Here is a 27046-nt window from a genome sequence, read left to right on the forward strand (position 1 = left end):
ACCACTGCAATGAGTCGACTCTTGAACAAACTGAGCAAACCCAGATGTATCAACTAGCACCAGAAAGGCTTTACTTAAGAGGATTGGCAGCCTTATTCAGATGAATATTGAAATCACCAAGAATTAGAATCTCATCAGGATGAGTAACAAGACCTGTGACAAATTCTCCAAATTCTAAAAGAAATAGTAAGTAAGAGCCAGGAGGTCAATAGAATATCACAATCTGGACTGAGCAGAGTCTATTCGTGGCTGAGGGAGATGGACTTAGAATAAGAGCCTCAAAAGTTTGGAATTAATATTCAAGTTTAAAAGTTAAATTGAAAATGGATGTAAATATTAAGGCAACACCCCCACCTTGTTTATTTGCCCAAGCTACAGGGGTCTAAGTATAGTCAGGTGGGGAAGCTTCATTTAAGGGAAGGAAAATATTTGGTTTCAGCCATATTTCACATAACCCAAGCATATCAAAACTATGTTCAAGAATCAGATCATTTATTAGTAAGGCTTTGGTAGACAGTGATTTTGATATTTACAAAAAACAAATTTAAGCATCTTATTGAAGTGATCAGTAGTAGGCAGAACTTTAGAGCTTCCAATAGGTGTAATATTAATTGGTGTAGCACTCCCAGCTGAATGATGGTCTGACTCTTTCACTGATGGTTCACAGAAGTTTATTTGCATTAAACAATGTCCGTTTCTTTCCTTGTCCCTTTTTGCTCAGTGAACTATAAGAGCTATAAAAAAAAAAAATAAGAAAATCCTTACCATATTTTACATTGTCAAAACCTTAGAAAAATGTAACCTTACAATGCTCATTATAATCGAAAATAGATATCTTTTTAACCTAAATTATTTTTACAGTTTTTATAATTTTACAGTTTTTATATCAAAATAATGAATTTACACCCTTTTAACCTTTTACCTTTGACAATTTCTACAAGAATGCTACAATCATATTTAACCACGTACTGTTGCTTTGGACACAATATAAGCAGTCAACACAAAACATACTTAAAGAGAATAACTACACATATTTAGCCTTCACTATATTACTGCAAAACACATGAATAATCTCAATATATTAGCAGGCAATTTAAACTTTCTACCTACTCCTTTCAGATCAACAGAATGGCTTAAGATCACGCTAATATTGCGATCTTATTGGCTTCAGCATACCTTCGTTAAACTTTTATGAACCAAAAACGCTGCAAAGCATTTCATAATTAAACAACATTAAACAAAGAAATGACCAACCTTGTGCCCTTATCAGCCAGGTGCTAAACGTTTAAGCTATTTCACGATTAGCCGACAACTCTGGTTTATGCAGACACACGGCGATATTTTTAATTTTTTTTAATTTTTATTGAACATTGTTCATATTCATGTACAGATTCTTGAAGAAAGTTCATTATAAAACAAACATGGCAAATTTACATTCCATCCAAAAATACATAGATATATACAAAGTGCCAAAGGGAACAGTATGTAAACATTTCTATACAGTATATCAGGAAGTACATAGAGGTTGAATGTCACATGACAAATACGGTAATGTATTATGAAAATAAGGGTACAAACAATAATAAATTAAATGCATGACATACACTAATTGAAAATAATAAAACATAGTCCATCATACAAGGGGGAATTAATAAGGATTTCAGTCTTCTAATTCAGTGGGAAAATGTTTTAACGCCTCATAAATCTTCAGAGCTTTTGTATCGGTCATTAGTTTTAAAGATTTCAAGTATAATCTAAATTCATTTAAAAAAACTACAAATTTGGGAGATGACTTAAAGTATCTATTTTTATGAATAAAGAATTTGGCTAAGCAGAGGATTACATTACAACAGAGTTCATCATTTTTGTTTTGCAAAATCATACCAAATGTTATATTGTCTCTAGAAATCGAAGTTGGAAAGGACAAAAGCCTTTGCTTTATCCATTTGTGAACGTCAAGCCAGAACACAAGTACCACACCACATGAGAAAAATACATGGTCTGTAGTTTCTATGTCATTTTCACAAAATGAACATATATTATCGTCAAAACCAAACCGTGATCTAAGTAGTTCTTTGGAGGGATATATGTTATTCATAATTTTGAACACATGGAGTGTATCCTTCGCTTTGGGGGGGGGGATAAGAAATGTTAGATACATTGTTCTCAATTTAATAATTGAATCTTTATCAAATTTGTGTAAAATGTCATTTTTGTTTTGTCTTTCAGGGAATAAGTTTTCAGTGAGAAAGTTTCTAATAAAATGATTATCACATTTTTTGTCCAAGATTAAAAACCTTTGAATTGACAGTGGGGCCAATCGTGGCTGTATAGGTTGGTGAGTCATTATATTTGTTATCAGAGATACAAATTCTTTGGGGAGTGCTTTATGTAATTTAGTAAGGTCTGATTTGGAAGGCTTGAAAGTATGCTTTGTCTGGAATTGCTCATAATTTAATAAATTACCATTAGGATCCATTAGATCAACTATTGACCATATATTTTCCTCATACCAATCTTTAAAGAATAAAGACTTGTTCCGATATAATATATAGCTATTATTCCAAAGTACAGTGGTGTGGGGTGAAAAGTTATGTACATATAACATTCGCCAATACAACAGTATCTGTTTATGGAACTCTGATAATGAAACAGGAAGTTTATCAATATTATAGTCAGATCTGAGTAGAAATTTCAGTCCTCCAATTTTATTGAATAAGTGATTTGGAATACAGTACCAGAAGGAGTTAATATGTTTGATCCAAGATTTTAGCCAATTTATTTTTAAAGTTCCATTAAGGCAATCAAAATCAATAACTTTAGTCCTCCATCCTTTACTTCTTTAACCATATGGCTTTTCTTTATATAGTGTGGTCTGTTTCGCCAAATGAAATTTAAATTAATCTGATTGATTGATTTGATTAGTTTTTTTTGGAATGGCGTGAGAATAGGCTGGGTAAATACACCTTGATAAGCATTCCATCTTAGTTAAATAAATTCTGCCAAGAATCGATGGTCTCTTTGGAGCCAGATGTTTAGCTTTGATTTACATTCCTTTAACTTATTTTCTACATTCAAAGACTGACTTCGTTTTTGGTCTTTTGAAAGGAAAATTCCCAGGTATTTGATTTCTGATTTAATAGGAATATTACAGATTTCTTTTAGTGGGGTGTCATGTACAGCCAATAGTTCACATTTTTTTAAATTTAGTGTTAATCCTGAAGCTTTAGAGAATTTTTCAACTTTTTCAATAGTTGTTGGAATTTGGTGTCTATCTTTTAAGAAATTGTTGTGTCATCTGCTAGTTGGCTGATGATAATATCTGTACCTAATACATTTAGTTGTTTAATGTCATCAAAATTTTTGAGGTAAATTGCTAACATTTCTGTAACTAGTATGAATAAATATGGAGAAACCGGACAACCCTGAGGAATCCCTACATTAACCTTAAAACTGGGGGTAGTGCCAGCAGGTAGTATGACACAGCTGGTAATATTCTGATACAGTCCACTGACAAAATTCCTAAAATTAACTCCAAATCCAAAATGTTTAAGTACCAAGATGATAAATGGATGCTCCACAGAGTCAAACGCTTTATAAAAATCTAAAAACAGGAGAAACCCATCATCTTCAATTTGGTTTCTGTATTCAATAATGTCCATTACCAGCCTTATATTGTTGTGGATTGATCTTCCTTTTAGAAAACCTGATTGTGTTTCTGCAATAAGATTCGAAATCCCTGTTTGAAGACGAGCAGTGAAAATGTAGGTTAGGAGTTTGTAGTCTGAGTTTCTAAGAGTGATGGGCCTTCTATTATCTATAATTCTGGGGTCTTTTCCAGGTTTTGGAATTGAAATGATAATCCCTTGTTTCATTGTAGGTAGAAGTGTGCAAGTTTCAAATATTTCCATGAAAACTTGATGTGGTAGTTCTCTAATATTTTCCCGGAAATGTCTGTAGAAGTCACATGTGAGGCCGTCTGACCCAGGGGCTTTATTTAAAGACAAGCGACTAATAACTGCATCAAGTTCTGCAATTGTTATTTGATGATCACAAGTTTGTTTGAAACCATCTTCAATTTTGGGAATATAACTTGCTATATCCTTTAAGAATGCATGACAATCCTCATTAGAAAATTTAGAGCTGTAAAGCTGGCTATAGAATTTAAGGATTTCCGAGGAGATTCATTTTTCATCTGCGGTTTCTATATCATCAATTATCAAGGATTTAATGTTATTTTTTTCCTGCCTTCTTTTTTTCAAGGTTACTGAAATATGCTGAGGTTTTTTTTCACCCTCCTCTATCCATTTAGCTCTAGACCTAATAAAGGCTCCTTTTGCTTTCTGAGTGTAGATTTCATCCAAATTGGGTTGAAGGTTTAATATTTTCTGTTATCGTCTTCAGTGGGATTAGGTTTATTGCATTAAACGACACATGGCGATATGTACGCCTTTCTTTTGTTTACGTCTTTTTCACCCCTTTACGGTTCATTTAACAGGTTTTGGAACTGCACGACGTTAACCTTTCAAAATAAAAGCGTTGACCTTAATATATAAAGCAATGACGTTATTAATGACTTAGACTTACAAAAACACTTACACACAAGTAAACATGAAATGTAATAGATACTGGGAGTATGCTAGGCTATATTAAAGGTCATTTACAGTTGGAATTAGACACCTATTATTACTTGACAATTTTGACGACAAACGCTTTGGACAATATGTGGTCACACCTGATAACATTAGATGTTTGGTTCTGTAGATTATTAGGTGCTTCATTTCACATTTCACCACTATCAGTGGTAGGAATGATTATTAGATTATTGTGATTCACAGATTTAGGAAGGGGGCACGGTGGTGCAGTAGTTGACGCAGTCGCCTCACAGCAAGAAGGTTCTGGGTTCGACCCCCAGGGTAGTCCAACCTTGGTTGGTCATCCCGGGTCGTCCTCTGTGTTGAGTTTGTATGTTGTCTGCGTGGGTTTCCTCTGGGGGCTCCGGTTTTCCTCCCACAGTCCAAAGACATGTAAGTCAGCTGAATTGGCCGTACTAAATTGTCCCTAGGTGTGAATGTGTGTGTGTGTGTGTCGGCCATGTGATGGCGGCCTGTCCAGGGTGTCTCCCCGCCTGCTGCCCAATGACTGCTAGAATAGGCTAAAGCTACCCGCGACCCTGAGAGCAGGAAAAGCGGTTCAGATAATGGATGGACAAATTTACGAGAGGAGCGCTTGGGACCAATAGAATGGGGTAGGGAGAGGGTCTCAATGATAGACCAAGCTGTCAGTCTGATACAGTGATGCCGGAGTGGGGGGGGGTCATTGGGCCCCCTCCTTTCCACATTTTTTAAAGTCAGGAATCCCTGTATGATCCCCGCTAATGCCCCTATATTGCAACACTTACGGTAAAGAGATGTTGCAATCGTTCCCGTCCACTCTAAGAAATTAGCTCAAATAAAGCACGCAGACATAACTCAGGAAAAATATTCACGGGTCCGCGGTGGCGTAGCGGTCTAAGCATCGGCTTTGTGTCGATGCAGTAGCCCACTGGGGACCGGGGTTCGCGCCTCGGTCTCGTCAGATCCGACTATGGCTGGACTCGATGTAGCAGCAACAATTGGCAACGCTGTCTTCGGGAGGGGGGCGGAGTCGGCTTGTGTTAGTCACATGAACGCGTCTATGTGGGTGTCGGAAAAAGCAGTGGTTTGGCCTGGATTCGCCTTTTCACGAAAGTGGCGAGGCGTCTCCTTCGAGACTGCCGACTGAGAGGTGCAGTTGGCGAACGCATGCAGTATGATGGTGGGTGTTTGAACTAAAATGGGGATCGATTGGCCACTAAATTGGGAGAAAAAGGGAAAAATCGGAAATAAATTTAAAAGGAAAAATATTCACATTTTAATCCAATCAAAGGGTACTTATGTTTGAATTATACGGCCCGTGGGCAGGCAGCAGGAAGAGTGGGATTGAGAGGCCTAGCTGCAATAAAGAGATGTGGCGGACACGTGTCTTCAATAACGTGCTTTATTGTATTAAAACCGCAAATACAGGCATATGGAGCTTTGCTCCAGTGCGCTCTTATAACACTATATTGTAGCGAATTCGGGGGGCAACCACAGGAACTGCCATTGCCGGGACGCGGACCCGTATCTCCCGCACCGCGGGAGACAACGCTAACCGCTCGACTAAAGTGTCCGACCCTTAAGCCAACGTGTCTACTTATCCATGCACGTTACACCACCCCTCTCCTTCGAGAAAGCGCGTCCGCGCGCATCCCACTTCTGACACCAATGTAGCGAATTCGGGGGGGAAACCACAGGAGCTGCCGCAGCCGGGACGCGAACCCGTATCTCCCGCACCGCGGGAAACATCGCTAACCGCTCGACTAAAGGGTCCGACCCGTTAGCCAAGGGCTAACGTGTGTAAATTCGTGGGGGCAACCACAGGAACTGCTGTGGCGCGAACCCGTATGTCCCGCGCCGCGGGAGACATTGCTGACCACTCGACTAAAGGTTCCGACCCGATAGCTAAGGGCCAACGTGTCTACTTATCCATGCACGTTAAAATACCCCCCTCCTTCAGGAAAGCGCGTCCGCGCGTATCCCGCTTCTATTCGGGGGGGGGGGGCAACTATAGGAACCGCCGCAGCTAGGACGCGAACCCGTATCTCCTGCACCGTGGGCAACAACGTTAACCAGTCGACTAAAGTGTCCGACCCGTTAGCCAAGGGCCAACGTGCCTACTTATCCATGCACGTTACACTACCTCCCTCCTCCTTTGGGAAAGCGCATCCGCGCCTATCCCAGCCAGTTCTGACACCAATGTAGCGTATTCGGGGGGGGGGGGGGGCATAAACTGCCGAGGCCGGGACGCGAACCCATGGCTCCAACACCACGGGCAACAACGTTAACCAGTCGACTAAAGGGTCCGACCCGTTTACCAAGGGCTACCGAGCCTATTCATCCGTGATCGTTACAATACAGTACACCCCTGCACACGCACATTGTTGCCCCCCCCCACTTCTGAAATGATTCCAGCGCGCCTGGTCTATGAGAAATTCCCTGACTAAACATATCGTAACGATCATGAATGATTAGACTCGCTAGCCCTTGGCTAACGGGTCGGACCCCTTAGTCGACTAGTTAACGTTGTTGCCCGTGGTGCGAAAGATCCAGGTTCGCGTCCTGGCTGCGGCGGTTCCCGGGATGCTCACCGAATTCACTACATTGGTGTCAGAATTGGTATGGTCAGATCAAGTCAAGTTTAGCCCAAATTCACAAGGTGAGACCGTGACGCCATCGGAAGCGCGTGCACCCAGAGGCGTGAGGGAGCTGATATGCTGAAGCGCAGGGACGCACTACCCGAATATAGTATATGAGTTTGAACATATACACGGAGTACTGAACGAGAGGAGTCCAAGCTCCAATTCTGTCATTAAGCAGTCAGCATCTCCAATTCTTGGAAGAGCAGCACGTGAGGGAGTTGAACTTGGTCAGACGTGTTGATGAAATCAAGGAGAGCTCACCTGCAACCAAAGAAGAGCTGGTGAGGCAATATCCAGAGGTGTTCCAGGGGCTTGGGGAGTTCTCTGGTGGGCATCATATTCACATTGACCCAGAAGTGACCCCCGTGATCCATGGCTGAAGAAAAATCCCGGTTGCCATCATGGACAAACTGAAAAAGACACTGAGTCAGCTGGAAAAAGCTGATGTCATCACTCCAGTAACAGAATCGACACAGTGGGTGAACAGCTTGGTAATAACTGAAAAGAAAAATGGCTCACTCAGACTTTGTCTTGATCCTCGAGAGCTGAACAAAGCCATCAGATGACACTACTCCATACCGACACCTACAGATATCCAAAGCAGACTGTCTGGCAAGAGAATATTTACAATACTCGATAAAAAAAGGATACTGGCTGTTACGGCCCTAGTGCCGCGTGTCTGTACGCGTCTGTAATTTTCCCTCTCCAGGTAATGCCCCGCCTCCTGTGGAACTGCTGATTGAGCCTAGGTGACCCCAATTGCTCATCAGCTGGATATATACCTTGGAGAGAGACACCCAACAGGGCCAGTGGGCCATTCTTGGCAGCCAGAGAGTGACCTCTTGTGTCGATATCCATTACTCCTTGATACGGAGCGTGAAACTTGTTATTGTTCTTGTTTGTTTGCTTTTTGGTTTGATCTGACTTTGTTTTGTTATCTAAACCTGGATAGTTAAGAGCCAGCATCTTCACTTGCCTTTTCTTATTGTGTATATAGGTTAGTTTTTGTTAATAAATCTATTTATTTTTACACTTCCGCCTCCCACCTTTCTTATTCCTCTGGGACACTTTTGTTTTCTTTGTTATTTCCCCTCATCCCCGGTCCTTTAACGGGGAACGTAACACTGGCAAATTAAGCTCGACAGAGCATCGTCACTGTTATGCACCTTCAACACGCCAAGGGGGCGTTACAGGTTCAAGCGTCTCCCATTCGGTATAAAATCAGCCAACGAAGTCTTCCAACAGAAGAACAGTGAAACATTTGGTGACATTGACGGTGTACAGGTGATAGCCGACGATATGATCATTGCTTCAGCTGATGAGAAGGAACTTGCTGAGATACTGCTCAAGGTAATACAGGGAGCCAAAGAGATGAGTGTTAAGTTCAATGCAGACAAAGTGCAGTACAAAGTGATGGAGGTGAAGTACATGGGACACGTGATAAACCCTGAGGGGTACGGCCAGACAGTGACGAGGTGAATGCTATTATACACATGCCAGCACCAGAAGATAGAAAGGGTCTACAAAGGCTACTGGGTATGACTGAGTACCTGTCCCAATACATACCTAATGAAGCAGCAGTGACAGCACCTTTACGGCAGCTACTGAGGAAAGATATGCAGTGGCTGTGGTCACGTGAACACGATGCTTCCCTGAACAAACTCAAGACAGCACTAACTAACTGGGGCTCCACTGCTGAAATTCTTCGAACCAAAACAGCAGATAGTCCTCCAAGTTGATGCATCGGAAGACGGGCTAGGTGCGTGCCTGCTGCAGCAAGGACAGCCAGTGGCATATGCATCCAGAGCCCTAACACAGGCTGAGCGCAACTATGCACAGATTGAAAAAGAACTGCTTGTGGTCGTGTTTGGGACACGAAAATTCCACCAGTACGTGTTTGGTGCACACGTGGTGCAGTCAGACCACAGGCCTCTGGAGGCTATATTCCCAAAGCCATTAGGACAGGCACCTGCCAGACTACAACGAATGCTGCTACAGCTTCAGCGTTACGATCTCCACATCAAGTACACGCCTGGAAAGGAAATGCTAATAGCATACACTTTATCCAGAGCGTCTGGTGTTGTGGAAACACAAGAGGAGTCCATGACTACAGATGAAAAGGTAGTCTATGCCATGGAAGCAACTGAGGCTCTGGGAAGAGAGATACATGAGAGGCTTAAGATGGCAACTGAGGAGAACCGGACCTTGCAAAAGCTACTAGACATTCACCAGCGAGGGTGGCCAAAGCACAAAAAACAGACAGATGCTGAGCTTTAAGTCTATTGGCCAATCAGAGACACAATCACAGTAAATGGGGGGTGGGGGTCCCGTATGACAGGAGGCATTCATTATCCCTAAAAGGTTGAGATCAGACATGCTACAGAGACTGCACATAGCCCACCAAGGAGTACAACGAACCAAAACAGGCATGCAGGTATCTATATTGGCTGATATAGAGCTAATGGTTGGGAGCTGCCCCAACTGTCAACAACACCTACTGAAGAATCGGAAGGAGCCAATAAAATGCCATGAGCTGCCAGAGCTACCATGGTACAAAGTAGGTGTGGATATTTTTGAGCTACAAGGCAAATCTTTCCTCCTCAAAGTAGATTATTTCTCAAAATATCCTGAGGTCCAACAAATGCATGACAAAACAGCAAGCACAGTAATAGCAAAGCTGAAGGCTGTGTTTTCCAGACATGGTGTTCTGAAGGAAGTGGTGAGTGACCACATGCCATTTGCTTAGTGCTGAGATGAGTCAATTTGCAAGTGACTGGGGCATAACATGGAAATTCTCAAGCCCAGGCTATCCACAGTCTAACGGGATAGCAGAACGCACAATCAAGACCATTAAACTCATGCTGAAGAAGGCGGAGCAGACTAAGACAGACCCCCACCAGGCTCTGTTGATTTTAAGGAACACTCCTTTGACTGGACTTGGGCCCTCACCTGCAGAAATGCTGATGGGTCGGGTCCTAAGAAGCACATTACCAGTAGCCAGTGCTGTGCTCAAACCAAGGCATCTGACAAGAGTCAAGCAGAGGCTACTTAAACTGCAACAAAGACAAGAAGAGTACTACAACCAACATGCAAGACCTCTCTCTGTACTCGAACCAGGAATGGCTGTCAGTATAGCAACTCCACAAGGCTGGAAACCTGCCCTGGTAGAACAGAAGAGACAGGAGCCAAGGTCATATAATGTTGTAATGGCTGCAGGACAAAGGTACAGGAGGAATAGGAGGCACTTGAGAACAATTCGGAATGACACACATACTGAAATAGATGACGGTAATATCAGTGTCACTGAGCAGCCACCTCCAAGCAAGCCTGCAGATCCACATGTACATGACGCGACAAGAAATGTGGAACAACCAGTCAACTGTTCAGACGCACAGGTCCAACACACCAGAAGTGGCAGACTGGTAAAGCAGCCAACCAAATTCAGTGATTTTCAAATGGGCTAACAGCAAAAGGTATGCTCTTACGGAGGGTCATATGCTAGAAATCTCTGACCCCAGTGACAGTGTACAAAGACTGGGTACAAAGAGTTTAGAGTTCTTAAGAAAAAAAAATGCAATGAATGTATAGCGTGAACAATGAATGTATGAAGAATGTAACAGTGTACTGATGTCAAGAATAGATATAGCAAACATTCAAAGCCAGACCTTTAAACAGTTCATAGTGGTCTTGTGGACAGTGTAATATCTCCATTTTGAAGTTTAACAAAAAACGAACAAAGGCATTTATGTTTCTTAATGCAGCAAGTTCAAACTGATAGATAGTGAAACAAACACGTCTATAATGTGATTGTTTTGTTTTTGGTTCTGTGGAAAAAGAGGGATGTAGTATATGGGTTTGAACATATACACGGAGTAATACGGCGGTGAACCTATACTAAAGGTAATACAACGAGAGGCCAGTAGGCGCGCTCTCAGGCAGAAGTGCGTAAGTAGAACTGAAGTTGGTTAGGACACGCATGCACGATTGATGTTCTTTGTTCCTGAACAAAGTTAATAAAAAGGACCCGCCAGTCTCCTCATCACCACAATACCGAAGGAGGCGGGTAGTGTAACGACCATGGATGACGAGACTCGCTAGCCCATTGGCTAACGGGTAGGACCTGCGCTCTTCTTCCCACCCACAGACATGGCCAATCGTGTCTGTAGGGATGACCGAGCAAGCTGGAGGTAACACGGGGATTCAAACCGGCGATCCCTGTGTTGGTAGGCAACGGAATAGACTTCCACCCCACCCGGACGCCTCGGATAAGCTTGTGTGTGTGTGTGTTATTGTTATTTGCAGAGCTTTTTATTAGCTTGTAGCGTGAGCTACACACAGCGTCAACAGCATGATACACACAATGCGCACGAACCGGAACTCTAGAGTAGAAGAAGAGGTGGTATACTGTAGAGCAGTGCAACAGTGCCATCTATTGGCGATGTCTATTGGAAAAGTACTACATTCAACACTCCCACTTACTTTTCAATAACATTAAGTCCCTTTAAATAATATTACAGAGCCGTGCTCTCCTTCACAAAAATAATGTCATCAAACTTTAAACAACAACAAAAAATCTTCCTTTTTCAAATACTGTTGTTTACATTGTTTTTATCTGGAACTCCTTTTCACATTTCAGATTCAAGAATCACATTTTTCAGACTTGCTTTGATCCGGCAGCGTTCGGCGTACACCTTTCAAGCACAAATAACCACTTTAATTAAACAGGGAAAAGTCCAATTTCTCCCCTGAGATACTCAAACTTTTGTTTGGTCAATGGCTTGGTCAATATATCCGCTTTCATGTCATTTGTTGGACAATATTGCAGTTCTATTTGTCCATTCTGCACACATTCACGGATGTGGTGATAGCGAATGTCTATGTGTTTGGTCCTGGAGTGGTTCACAGGGTTCTTTGCGATTGCGATGGTTCCTTGGTTGTCTTCCAGGATCACTGTGGACATAGACTCCACTCCGAGATCACTAAGTAATCGTCTCAGCCAGATTCCTTCCTGAGCGGCTTGACTGAGTGCTATGTACTCGGCTTCTGCTGTTGAAAGTGCAACTGTTGGTTGTTTCTTGCTGAGCCAGCTCACCGCTCCTCCACTCAGTAGAAAGATGTTGCCTGTTGTTGAGCGGCGATCATCCTGATCTCCAGCCCAATCTGCATCTGAGAATCCAATCAAAGCTCCAGAGGCTGACTGCTCATACTTGAGAGCAAAGTTCACTGTCCCTTTCAAGTAACGAAGTATCCTCTTCACAGCAGTCAGATGTGAAGCATCTGGATTTGCGTTGAACTTTGACACAGCACTCACTGCTTGAGCTATGTCTGGTCTTGTAACCATTGCAGCATACAGCAGACTTCCTACCATTGACTGATAGGCATGTTGGTCCACTGGCTTACTGACACCATCACTCTTCCTCAACTTGACGTTGGCATCAGCAGGAGTTGCTACAGGATTTGCATTGTCCATTCCATATTTCTGAAGTATGGCTTCAATGTATTGCTTCTGATGAAGAATGACACAGTTCTTTTCTTTATCTTGAATCACAGAGATGCCCAGTATATAGGACAGCTCACCCATGTTCTTCATCTTGTAGCGCTCCTTGAGAGCCACTTTTAGCCCGTTCATGCTTTCAGTTGACTCTGTTATCAGGATGAGATCATCAACATAAACCGCAAGTATCTCAAGCGCTTGTCTTAATCTCACAAACACACAGGGGTCTGATGTGCTCTGTTTGAATCCAATTTCCATCATAAACTCTGTGAAGGCCTTGCTCCAGCAGCGAGGAGACTGCTTCTGTCCATAGATTGATTTTTTCAGTTTACACACCAGGTGCTCCTGTCCTGGTTTTATGTAGCCCTCTGGTTGCTGCATGTAGATTTCCTCTTCCAGGTCTCCATTAAGGAATGCAGTTACGACATCCATCTGGTGTACATGTAGATTGTTTTGAATAGCAAAGGACAGTAATGTACGAACAGAGCTGAAGCGCACAACTGGTGAAAAGGTTTCATCATGGTCAGCACCATACAACTGAGAGTAGCCCTTGGCAACAAGCCTACACTTGTATTGTTCCACTCTTCCATCACTATGATGCTTGACTCTGAACACCCATCTCAATCCTACTGCTTTTCTTTCTCTTGGTAAATCCACCAAGTCCCAAGTCTCATTTTCCAGCAGCGACTCATATTCCAAGTCAGCCGCCTCCTGTCATTCTTTTGCATTAGGACTCTCCAATGCTTCTTTTAGTGTGATTGGCTCTGTCACACGACACATATTGGCATGATGATCAACAGTCATTATATCAGCGAACTCATCATATCCATATCTCCTTGGCGCATTTCTGGTTCTGCCGCTTGTTCTGACAGTGCTGCTATCAGCAGTGACTGCATCATCTTGTGTTTCACTGTCATCTGTTTTCATGTTTATCTCGTTCTCTGAACAGGGTACTTTCACTTCCTGCTTCCAGTCGAAGTTTGATTCATCAAAGATTACATCACGACGGATTAGAATCCTCCTCTTCTCTTCATCGTACAGGCGATAGCCCTTGCCATTGTTTGCATATCCCACAAAACGAAGCTTTATAGCCTTTTTGTCCAGTTTCCGTCTCTCTTCATCTGGGACATGTGCATAAGCAATACAGCCAAAGGTTAGGTTTCTTTCCACACCATCTCTCATAGGGTGTCTCTTCCTTCAGAACAGCTGTGGGCAGCCTGTTCTGTATGTAAGCTGCTGTGGCTATAGCCTCTGCCCAGAACATCTTCGGCAACTTTGCATGAGACAGCATGCTTCTAGCTGCTTCGACTAATGTCCTATTTTCTTCTTTCTGCAACGCCATTTTGCTGTGGTGTGTGAGGTACAGTCATTTCATGGTGGATGCCTTGAGCCTTCAAATATTCTTGAAACTCCTTTGAGGTGTACTCACCACCATTGTCAGTTCTCAGCCTTGCAACATTCAGGCCACACTCATTTGAGAATGTTCTCTCAAATTCCTTGAACTTGTCTAGTACCTCATTCTTCTGTTTCATGAAGTATACCTTGCAGCATCTTGAATAGTCATCAATGAAAGTCACAAAGTATTTTGCTCCACTTATCGACTCAGTCTGCACGGGACCACAGACATCACTATGAATTAGCTGCATCTTGCGTTTGGAACGGATTCCTCCAATCGACTTGAATGGCTTTTTAGCCAACTTGCCTTCCACACATCCTTCACAAAAAGGAATCTCTTTCTCTGCGGAGAAGTCCACTCCATTTACCAGATTTTTTAGCTCCTTCAGCTTGGTAGTGTGACCAAGGCGCTGGTGCCACAGGCTGGCAGCTACTGATGCACTGTGACAGATAGATTCACTTCCTTCAATGTCTAGCTGATACAGTCCATCAACTCTGTGTTCCCATTCCTTTTAGTGTTCCATCTTTTCCACGTAGGTAGCAGCGAGACTTTTTGAACTGCACTGTATTCCCTTTTTTGGTAGCAGCTCCCACTGAGAACAAATTCCCAGACAGCTTTGGAACATACAGTACATCATACATTGTGGCATTTTTTACATCACTTGATTTGAAAGTAATTTTCATGTTGACATTTCCAATTCCTAGAGCGTCAACCACCCTGCTGTCACCTAGTTTCACCGACTTTGCTTTTGAGAATTGCTGATATTCTTGGAGAATTTCTTTATCACAAACCGTGTGCTTTGATGCTCCAGAATCAATTATCCATTCAACCTGTCTTGGTCTGTCAGTGCTAGCCTCTGTGACTACAAAAACACTTTCAGAGGAATCTTCCTCATCCTCACAGGTCATGTTTTTGGCCTTGTGAATTTTCTTTTTTGTTTTATTTTTCAAGCTTGGACAGTCCCGCTTTATGTGACCTTCTTTCCCACATTTATAACATCTCCACGTGCTTTTGTCTGCTGCTCCCACTGACTTGGAGCCATCCTGCACATCTCCTCTAAATTGTGATGACATGGCTGATGCACCACCTGATGTAGCACCACTTGAATCATTAGCATTCACTCGCTTTTGCTCTTCATTTATTAATGCTTGCTGAACAAACTTCAGTGTCAGGTTGTCAATCTTTGTTTCTAGTGCAGTGACAATCGTAGCATAGCTTGGTGGCAAACTGCCCAACAGTGTTACAATTTGATCTTCCTCTTCAATCACAGATCTTATTGCTGCTAGCTGATCAGTTAGCGCCTTCATTTGTTTCAAATGATCAGTTAAGGCATCTCCTTCCTTCATTTCACATCGGAAATATCTTTTCTTCAGGAACAGTTTATTTCCCAAAGTATCTCTCTCAAAATGGGCTTTCAGCGTGGTCCACGCCTCTTTGGGAGTCTGGCAGCTCGTTATCAGATACAACTGGGGTGTACTTACATTCAGCACCAACATAGAGAATGCTTTCTCTCTCCTTCTAGTGAACTCAGCTTGTGCTGCTGCATTAGCATCTGCAGCTAGTGTTTCAGTCTCCATTAACATACCCCATAGTCCTTTAGCCTTTAGCAAGTGTTCCATTTGAAACGCCCATATTGCCCAGTTCTCTGGTCCGTTCAGCCTGTCAATAAACAGCTTATCCTCCATTGTGAATTCCCACAATACTGTTTACTCCACACAACCGTGTACAACAGCTTTCAGCGATGTTCTGGGCCCATAACCTATTGTTATTTGCAGAGCTTTTTATTAGCTTGTAGCGTGAGCTACACACACAGTGTCAACAGCATGATACACACAGCGCGCACGAACCGGAACTCTAGAGTAGAAGAAGAGGTGGTATACTGTAGAGCAGTGCAACAGTGCCATCTATTGGCGATGTCTATTGGAAAAGTACTACATTCAACGTGTGTGTGTGTGTGTGTGTGTGTGTGTGTGTGTATGTAGGAAAATAACTTTTAATACATCGCAGTACAAGCTTGTTCCGTGCGTCGCGCACTCATCGTGATCAGATGAGTGCGCGACGCACGAAACAAGCTTGTACTGCGATGTATTAAAAGTTATTTTCCCTACATCTATATTGATTTTCCGTTCCTCATTTGTTGAGCACTTTTATCAACATCACGCGTGTTGCGTGGCTTGGGTCCTAGACTGTTCCGATGGCGTCTGGACACTGCTTGGCATCCTGCGCATGATATTCTTCATAAATTTTATAAGTCCATTATAATTCTGTTTATCCTCTTCCAGTGTCTTATTGTGTAAATTGCGTAAACACAACATCTATTGCACGCTGTCGGTCTTGGGAGAGAGAGCCCCCCTCTGTTGCGCTACCTAAGGTTTCTTTCTATTTTTTCTCCCTGTTAAAGGGTTTTTTTTGGGGTTTTTTTTAGGGAGTTGTTCCTTATCCGACGAGAGCCCGATGAGAAGCTGCTGACCAGGGGGCCACAGCGTCCGGGAGAAACTCACCCGGGACACGCAGTGACTGGCCGTAAACCAGCTCGGCAGAAGAGGACTGGAGGTCTTCCTTGGGGGCAGAGTGAAGGCCGAGCATGACCCACGGGAGGCGATCAACCCAGTTGCTGTCCGTGAGGCTGGCACGAAGAGCAGCCTTCATAGACCGATGAAACTGCTCACAAAGTCCGTTGCCCTGCGGGTTGTATGCTGTGGTGCAGTGGAGCTTCACCCCCAGCCCCCCCGCGACTGCAGTCCAGAGCTCTGACATGAACTGCGGGCCCCTGTCAGAGGTGAGGTCAGCCAGCGTGCCAAAACGGGCCACCCAGGACCCGATGAACGCCCGGGCCACCTCAGTAGACGTGGTCGATGACAGGGGAACAGCTTCCGGCCACCTGGTGGTCCTGTCCACCACGGTGAGAAGGTGAGTGAACCCGTGGGAGGGGGGCAGGGGGCCCACCAGGTCCACATTCACATGGTCAAAACGCCTCTCGGGCACCAGGAATGGCGCCAAGGGGGCTTTGGTATGACGGTGTACTTCGGAACGCTGGCACGCCACGCAGGAGTCAGCCCAGGCCTTGATGTCCTTCCTGAGGCCGGGCCAGACGAACTTGGCCCCCACTAGCTTAGTGGATGCCTTCACACCCGGGTGGGAAAGGCCATGGATAACATCAAAAACACGGCGCCGCCAGAAGGAGGGCACCATGGGGCGGGACTGGCCCGTGGAAGCGTCGCAGAGGAGCGTGGAGTTGGCGCTGTCAAACACCACATACTCCAACCGCAGCCCCGTAGCAGCTGTCCGATAGGCCTGGATGTCCGCGTCAGCAGCTTGGTCTGCAGCCATGGCAGCATAATTGAGTCCCAAGTGAACAGACCCTGCCACCGCCCGGGAGAGGCAGTCAGCGACCAAGTTGTCCTTGCCAGCCACGTGCTGGATGTCCGTGGTAAACTCCGAGATGGCAGAGAGCTGACGCTGTTGGCGCCTGGATAACGGCTCGGAGGTCTTGGACATGGCAAAAGTCAGCGACTTGTGGTCAATGAAAGCAGTGAAACGGCGGCCTTCCAACAGGATTTTGAAGTGTCGGGAGGCGAGGAAGAGACCCAGGAGCTCCCGGTTCAAGGTGCTGCACTTCTGCTCGTTGTCCTTAAGCTGTTTGCTAAAGAAGGCAAGGGGCTGCCAGGCGCCGCCCATCCACTGCTCGCACACCGCCCCGACCACATGGTCAGAGGCGTCAGTCGTGAGGGCAATCGGGGCAGTGGGGGACGGGTGCGTCAGCAAAGCGGCATTGGCCAGCGCAGCCTAGGCGTAGTCGAAAGCTACGTCCATCCCCGGGGCCCAGTCTACCTCGCCCTTGCCTTCATTGCCCCGCAGGGCCTCGTACAAGGGCCGCATGCAGTGAGCTGTGTGGGGAATGAACCTATTATAAAAGTTCACCATGCCCAGGAACTCCTGCAGGGACTTCACATTGCGGGGGCGTGGAAAACTGGCGACGGCGTCCACTCTGGCAGGAGCAGAACAGCTCCTTGCGGGGAGATGCGGTGGCCGAGGAAGTCGATGGACGACAGGCCAAACTGGCACTTGGCTGGGTTGACTATGAGTCCATGTGCACTGAGCCGCTCGAACAACTGCCAGAGCTGCGCCAGGTGCTCCTCCGCGGATGCGCTGGCCACGAGAATGTCATCCAAGTAAACAAACAAGAATGGCATATCCCGTAGCACAGAGTCCATCAGCCGCTGGAATGTCTGCGCTGCCCCTTTGAGACAGAAGGGCATCCGCAGGAACTCGAAGAGTCCAAATGGCGTGATGACCGCTGTCTTGGGCGAGGGTGGACCGGTACCTGGTGGTAGCCCTGCACCAAATCTAATTTGGAAAAGATGGTGGCCCCCGCCAGGTGGGCGGAGAAATGCTGTATGTGCGGGACGAGGTACCGGTCAGGGGTTGTGGCGTTGTTCAGGCGATGAAAATCGCCGCTGGGACGCCAACCGCCGTCAGCCTTAGAAACCATGTGCAGGGGGGAGGCCCACGGGCTGTCCGAGCGGTGCACAATGCCGAGGCGTTCCATGGTGGCAAACTCCTCCCTGGCGATCGCGAGCTTAGCAGAGTCAAGGCGCCGAGCACATGCGTAGACCCGGGGGGCCGTCGGTGGCAATATGGTGCTCCACGCCGTGCTTAGCCACCGCTGACGAGAACGTGGGTGTGGTGAGGTCAGGGAACTCTGCGAGCAGTCGTTGATATGTGTCTTCGGCGGCGAGCATGTTTGACAGGCCGAGCGTCCCTGCACCTCCCAGTGTGCACGGGTATGTAGCGAAAGAGACAGCATCGATCAAGCGACAGTTTGTAACATCCACCAGCAGCCTGAAGGCGCACAGGAATTCCGCGCCCAGGAGGGAACCGACACCGCGGCCATAACGAAGTCCCAGCCGAAACGCCGCCCGCCGAAACACACCTCCACATACCTGGTGCCGTAGATACGCATGGGCGTGCCGTTCGCGGCATCCATCCGGGGGCCCTTGTCCGCCGGCCATGGTGTCCGCGGCCGATGCAGGCAGGATGCTACGCTGAGCGCCCGAATCGACCAGCAGCCGCCGGCCAGATAAGGCGTCCTTGATAAATAACAGCCTGCTGTTCTCGCCGGCGCTCAGCGCCGGTCCTGGCGTTTCCCTGGACGCTGAAGCTGCATGGCGGGCGACACTGCTTGGCCCTGGCACCAAACCTGTTGTGGTAATAACATAACCCACTGTCACGCTGGCGGCGGACAGCCACCGCGACGTCCTCTAGTGGCGGGGGCGAGGTCTGGGTGGGGAACATCGCATAAACGAACTGCTGCCGGTTGGCGATGAAAATCCTGTCCGCTTCCGCACCCAGAGCGCGGTAGTCTTTGCTGGAGGAGAGGGGGGAGCTGGCTAGCGCTGTGCGCACAGGCCCTGGGAGCTGCCGCAGAAAAATATGGGTGAAAATGAAGGAGGGGTCTGCCGAGCCCAAAACGGCCAACATCTTCTCCAGCAGCTAAGAAGGTTTGCTATCGCAGAGTCCTTCTCCATCTCCGACTGCTCGAAGAGCTGCAAAAGGAATGCATTGAGTGCGCTGTATTTTACTACAGCCGGGGGGGCTTCCAGTAGCCCCATAGCTCGGGCCGTCGTCTGGGCATCCAACGCCGCCACCACATGGAAATACCTCGTAACGTTCCTCCCAGCTCGAACTGGGCTTCAATGTGCTGAAACCATGGCCGGGGACTGTGCTGCCAAAAGTCGGGCAACTTCACCGTCGCTGCTGAGATGCTAGCACTAACATGAGCCATTCCGTTAGCATCACTCGGAGCCGGAGCGGTGTTGTCATCGCTTTGGGTCAACATGTTCGTTGTCAACGTGCGTGGTCACCAATGTGGGAGTGCAGGAATGAGGAGACGGAGAGATCGAGTCGAGTCAATTCCGTTTACTCGCCACACAAAACAACACCGATACAGCACAATCTCTCGTGGCAACCAGCTAACCGCTAGGCTGCTGCAAACATGGCTCCAACCCGGAAACCCCAAGCAGTGCCTACGTCAGCACTCTAAAATGTCTGCCAGCAGCCCCTGGTGAATCTACCCTCAAATGTGTATCACGACAATATACTCATTCTCACTTATTGATCTGTTATTGATTTTTCATGGCATGAAATAGACCTGTGCACATGTCCTTGGCTCAAGGAAATCTAGACTTAAACTCTGTTGGAATATTCGCCTTGCACCCAAGGAAATTGGCAATCAGCCTTTGTTTATGCCTCCGCCGACCTTCTACCATGAAAATAGGGGTCCTGCCTCGCTCTCTGAGAGGCTGTTTACGCATGACATTAACATGCGTCTTGGCTGATCCAATCACAAATGGACAACTCTAAGTAAGTCAGTTCACACTAGGCATTATAATGCGTCTCCACATGCGTCTCGAGAGACCACTTGTGATCGGATCTCACCTCCCACTCTATATGCAAATAAACATGTACATCGCTGTGGTAGAGGGTTGTGGTTTAGCCTCGGCTGCAAGCGGAGAGAGCTGTGCTTTATTAATCCCCATGGAGAAGGGTAATTCATCCTCTGCATTTAACCCATCCTAACACACTGTTAGCTAGGAGCAGTGGGCAGCCGCAGTGCAGCACCCGGGGACTAACTCCAGTTCTTCTTGCCATGCTATTGTATTTTTAAATCACGTCAGGACACAGCGCTGTCGCTCGACACAACCTCTCCGTGGCATTCTTTATTTAGACTGACACAGCATCAAAGGCAGACCCGATCAAACAACCCAGAGCCCGCAGGCATCACCAATCGATCCCAGCACAATAGAACAGCACCAAATCAAATGCAGCACTGTCGATGTGTGCAGACATAACATTCCCCCCCCCCCCCGGCAGGATTTCAAACATGAAAGGTTGACACAAAGTCCTCTAGGTGGCCAGGGCGTAAACGTGTGCGAACAGGTCGCGGGGCGGCCTGAGGCTGGGCAGGCCGAGGTGGGGAGGGAGATAGCAGGGGAAGCTGAGGCCCAGAAATGTCTGGGGCCCGTGTAGGAGCTGCATGAAGCCCCGGGGCGTCTCGCCATGCTGAGGGAATGGTTATGGTTGTGTCACCAGCTGTGTGTGGCGGAGCTGACACCTTCCGTAGACGACTGGAGTGCCACCGAGTGCCATCGCTGAGGAGGTAAGTGGCTGGGCCCAGCTGACGGGTGACTTGGAGAGGAGAGGACCAGTATGAAGCCATTTTATTGTCCCTGTGGGGCCTGCGGACCCTGACCCAGTCTGACACATTGATGTCTGGCACCCTGGTTCGTTTTGACTGGTCAAACCGTTGCTTCATCCGCGTCTGCTGACGAGTGACTGAGGCTCTGACCCCAGAGGGAGGTGCCTGAGGTGTGGAGGGGCGGAGCCTGTCAAGGGGCATGCACAGTTCCCGGCCTAGCATGAGAGAGGCTGGGGAGACGCCTGTGGTCGAGTGCTGTGTGGCCCGATAGTGCAGCAGAGTGTGACGGATGGCCTGCGTGAAAGAGCACCCTTGGGCCATGTGTGCTCTGAGGCCGTTCTTCAGTGACTGGTGAAAACGTTCAATGCCGCCATTGGCCTGGGGGTGGTAGTACGCAGTGCATATATGACGGATGCCCTTGCTTTCAAGATAAGCAGTGAACTCAGCAGAGACCAGCTGAGGGCCGTTGTCAGTGGTGATGGCCTTTGGGAGGCCCCAGCGAGAGAAAAGAGAGTCCAGGAAGTCGATGATGATCTGTGAGGTCACAGTGCCGGAAGTGGTGAGTTCAGGCCATTTTGAGTGTAGATCGAAGGCGACCACCATGAAGCGTTGGTGGTGGGGAACTCCATGGATCTCACCACAAATGTCCAACTGCAGGTGTTCCCAGGGCTGAGAGGGCCAGGCGAGAGGTTGCAGGGGTGGGGGAGCCTGGTGGCCAGTCTTGCCACTCACAAGGCAGGCAGAACAGTCCTTCACCAGAGCCTCAATATCTCTGTCTATCCCCGGCCACCACACCAGGTCTCGGCAGCGCTGTTTCAGTTTCACAATGCCCAGGTGGCCTTCATGCGCCGTATTCAAAACACGTGCACGGAGAGCAGCTGGGACCACTGTGCAAAACCCACGTGCCACGCAGGTGTCGTTCCAGCAGGAGAGCTCCTGTCTGACTCGGGCGAACGCAGCCAGCTCCTCTGGGACCTTGTGAGGCCAGCCGTTCTGGATGTAGGTGCGGAGCTGGGAGAGGACAGGGTCCTGTTCGGAGGCTGCCCTCAGCTCCTGCAGAGAGACAGTGGCCTGGAGGGGTGTGTGTAGCATTTGGACAATGTCCTTTTCCACACAGTCAGTGTCCGTCTGTGGAGCTGGGGTGGAGACAGAGCGAGAGAGCAGGTCGGCGACAACATTGTCTCTGCCTGGGGTGAACTGCAGGCTGAAGTTGTACTGGCAGAGGCGGTCAGACCAGCGGTGCAGCCTCAGGGGTTTGTGGCCTGTCCCAGATGTGGACAGCAGCGCTGTCAGGGCCTGGTGATCTGTCCTGAGGGTGAAGGAGTGGCCATAGAGGTAGAGGTGCCACCTTTCACAAGCCCAGATACAGGCTAACGCCTCACGCTCACCCACGGAGTACCGCTGCTCGGTCAGGCTGAGGGCACGGGAGGCGAAGGCAATGGGCTTCTCCACACCGTCCTGGGTTTGAGACAGCACAGCCCCTATCGCTGTGGCTGATGCGTCACAGGTCACAAAGGTGGAGCTGGAGATGTCGAAGTGAGCCAACACTGGTGGTGAAGTCAGTTGAGTCTTGAGATCACGCACAGCGTCACTGCATGCCTTTGACCACACCCATGGCTCGTCCTTACGCAGTAGCTGGCGCAGGGGGGCTGTGGTCGCAGAGTACTGGGGAAGAAACCTCAGGTAGTAACTTGTCATACCCAGGAAGGAGGCGACCTGGGCGGCCGAGCTGGGCTCAGGGATGGCCTGAATGGCGTCCACGTTGGATTGTAGTGGAGTTACACCGCTCGCTGACAGCCGGAACCCCACGAAGTCGATGGCTGGCACAGAGAGGACACATTTCTCAGCATTGAGAGTTAGCTTGTGCTTGGACAGGGATGCGAAGACCATGTTAAGGCGCTTGTCGTGGATTTCACTGGTGGGCCCGTGTACCACTATATCGTCCAGATAAATGGCCACGCCCAGTATGCCAGCCAGCACGGAGACCATGACTTTCTGGAAGCAGCTAGGGGCGGAGCTGAGACCGAAAGGCATCCTGGTGTAATGAAACACTCCTGCATGTGTCACAAAGGCTGTGAGGTTTCGGCTGCTGGGGTGGAGGGGCACCTGTAAGTACCCCTGTCTGAGGTCGAGCTTGGAGAACACCTCAGAGCCATAGAACTGAGCAGTGAGTTCTTCTGAGGTGGGCAGTGGATACTTATCAGGGACCACTGCCTTATTCACTGCACGTAGATCGACGCAGACACGCAGGCCCCCCGACTTCTTCTTAGCCACCATGAGGTTTGAGACCCAAGGTGACGCGTCCACCGGTTCAATGATGCCAGCTTCCAGCAGTTGTTGCAGCTCGGCGGAGACCCCATCACGGAGAGCCAACGGGATGCGGCGCAGTGGTTGGATGACAGATTTCACAGCAGGGTTGAGGAGAGGTTGATGGGTGAAGGCGGAGAGGCAGCCCAGCCCCATAAACAGCGATGGCCACTTCTGCTGCCAAGGTGTAGCGACAGTCAGGATTGCTGCCCCCCTTGTGTCTAAGAGGGAGAACCCCAGAGCGGAGAACAGGTCCAGGCCCATCAGGTTGGCCCCACGGCGTGCCACATGAAAAACTGCATTGGGCACCAGCTTGGTTCCATAGCGGACAGTCACTTGGAGAGAGCCAACCAGATCGATTTTGGAGTCACCATACCCACAGAGGACAGCTGAGGGTGCGGACAGTGGCAGTGAACCGAAAAATTGACTGTAGGTATCAACATTCAGGAGAGACACACTTGCACCGGTGTCCAACAGCAGGGGGATGCACACATCATTAATGTTGACTGTGCATGATTTGAATGACACTGGCCCAGAGCTCACCTTGTGAATGACGGCGGTTGAAGACTGGGGGGTGTGGCCATCTGACCCAGCCGGGGAAGATCGACAGACGTTGGCAAAGTGATTGTGCTTACCGCAGCTACGGCATGTCTGGCCACGGGCAGGGCAGTTCTGAGCCCTTGAAGCATGAGACCGAGACCCACAGTTACCACAGGACTGTTGAGGGCGGGGCCGAGAACGCCGTCGTTGCAGTTGCAAGACGTCCCCAGTGGAGTCGGCGCCCGCCTCGCTCTGGTTGGGGCAGCCGTGAGTAGAGGGAGGAGTCGTTGGCAGCTTGACTGGAGGTGGCCACTTGCTGTGTGTTTAGCATAGCAGCACACTCAGCTGCTCCCTCAACCTGTAGTGCGATGGTAATTGCTCTGGACAGCAGCAGATCGTCTTTTTCCAGCAGGAGAGTCTCACGCACCTTTGCGTTGTTGGTGTGTTCAATTAGCTGGTCGCGAACCATCTCGTCCTGAAGCGCGCCAAACTTGCATGAGCTAGCTAGCCCTCGCAAATTAGCTACGTACTGCCGCACAGACTCACCAGGCAGTTGGTGTCGCTGACGGAATATAAATCGCCGAAGGAGGGCACTCTGTGGAGCAGCGAAATGGGTGCTCATAAGTCCCACAGCTTCGTCAAAGTTTGTGACGTTCCCCAGAGTCCCGAGCACACGATGACCCTCTGCTCCCAAGCAGTGTAGCAACAGAGCCGTCTTCCTAGCCTGGCTCACGTCGTCGAGCCCTGAGGCGATGATGTAATTTTCAAAACTATGTAGCCAGCGAGTCCATGGTACCGGAGGCTCGCCAGGTAATGCCAGGAAGGGGGCAGGTGGTGGGAGAGAGATATCAGCCATCCTCGTCGCCAATATTGTATTTTTAAATCACGTCAGGACACAGCGCTGTCGCTCGACACAACCTCTCCGTGGAATTCTTTATTTAGACTGACACAGCATCAAAGGCAGACCCGATCAAACAACCCAGAGCCCGCAGGCATCACCAATCGATCCCAGCACAATAGAACAGCACCAAATCAAATGCAGCACTGTCGATGTGTGCAGACATAACACATGCCTCAGACCGGGGCACAGACAGGAGTATTAACCCTAACATGCATGTCTTCTGATGGTGGGGGAAACCGGAGCACTCGGAGGAAACCCAGGGAGGGAGCGTGGCTCATGGGAGAGCAGCACACCGGCCCGTGTGAGTGAACAAATTAAAGATATATTTAAATAAAGCCTGTGTTAATCGCCTAAAATTGTGTCCGCCTTCATCTCGAACCCTGCCCTTGGCACATGTCACACTCATGTAAATAAACACGTACATAAAAACGAGGAGAGAGGAGTCAAAACAACAGACATTAAAATGGGACATCTGTGCTCACTTGCGCCTCATTTCAATGCACCATCAATTAGTATGATGTATTTCACATCTGTAAGTTATTACTGTCAAATGATGTTGTCATACAAAATTTGAAGTGCTGTTAAAGACATACAATAAATCATCCCAAATCCCAACTGCACTTCTTTTCTTTTATTTCCATTCCACTTTGTTGTGAAGCACAACAGGTTTTTAGAAAGTGCTGTGTAAATAAACATTATTATTCTGATTATGTAGATCTGTCTGAAAGCCTTCAGACCCCTGACCTGATATATTGCATTTGAGAAATATTCTATTGTGGGTTAATAGTTTCACATTATTACAATGGCATGGACGCAGCACATGCATGTCGCATCAGGTAGAGACAAATCTGATGAAGAAAACTGACTCAGCGAATTTGGAGCGTCAGGTTTTAATTGTTTGCCTTCTTTCATTTTGTGCTCGAAATACACAGCAAAAGTTTAAACTCATTCTTAAAACTCGTTATGTGGGAAAATGTAAATGTCTGAACACGAGAGTTTGTATCAAAGAAAGTTGAATCAGTTCATCTGGACTCAACGTTTATTGACAGATACCTTTGAGTGACGAAGCGTTGCTGTCAATAAACGTTGTGTCCAGATGAACTGATTCAACTTTTTTTGATTTTCTTACCTGGATTATTGAGCATCCACAAAGACACTAGAGTTTGTAATTCTCAGTCCAAATCAGGCTTGACCCAATCACGTCGGTTCAGGTTCAGATTATTTAATCATTCCAGCAGATTTGAGAGCGTCGGGCTCTGCGCTGCGGTGGATAAATGAACTTGAACCTGAAGTTGAACTTGAATGTGCAAGCGGACGGGGGCTCTTTCGCAGCTGTGGATCTAATGTGTGTCAGAAATTATAGACTAGGTTTAAAAAAAAACTAAGCTAAACCCATAGAAGGCTTTGGTGACCGCATAGTCCGCGCTAGGCGGTCACCAATTCTCTGCCTACGCAGAGGACGTCAGTTGAGTAGGCGGTCCTTCAATGTGACCCGGGACACATGGCGTTTACGCTTCAAATGCGATGTGGACAAATGTGTCCTCGGCCACCTCCGAATGTGGCTTGAGCTATCGGATGTCAAGAAGTATGCATTGAGTGAGACGATGCATTGAGTGGACTCACACCTGAATTTAGAGCTGTCCATTTGTGATCGGATCACCCCAGACGCATGTTAATGTCCGGGATAAACAGCCTCACAAAGATTCTTACTATCTGAATTGCGATGCCTGCCCCTTGTGTTTTCAGTTGTTGCTGCGCTCCAAAACTCTCGGTAAGAATCCACTGCATTCCACGAACCCAACGTCGCTTCTTCTTTGGAAACGATTAAACTTGCTTTTCCCTCTGGAGAGGCCAGTGCCTCCGCCTCCACCTCCTTGTCAAGGACTCTTACTCCTGCACCCAAGTAACAACAAGGAGTATGAAGCATTCAGTTAATCTATTATCTCTCTACA

The sequence above is a fragment of the Lampris incognitus genome, chromosome 6 (genome assembly GCF_029633865.1).
Source record: "Lampris incognitus isolate fLamInc1 chromosome 6, fLamInc1.hap2, whole genome shotgun sequence".
NCBI classification, from domain to species: Eukaryota; Metazoa; Chordata; class Actinopteri; order Lampriformes; family Lampridae; genus Lampris; species Lampris incognitus.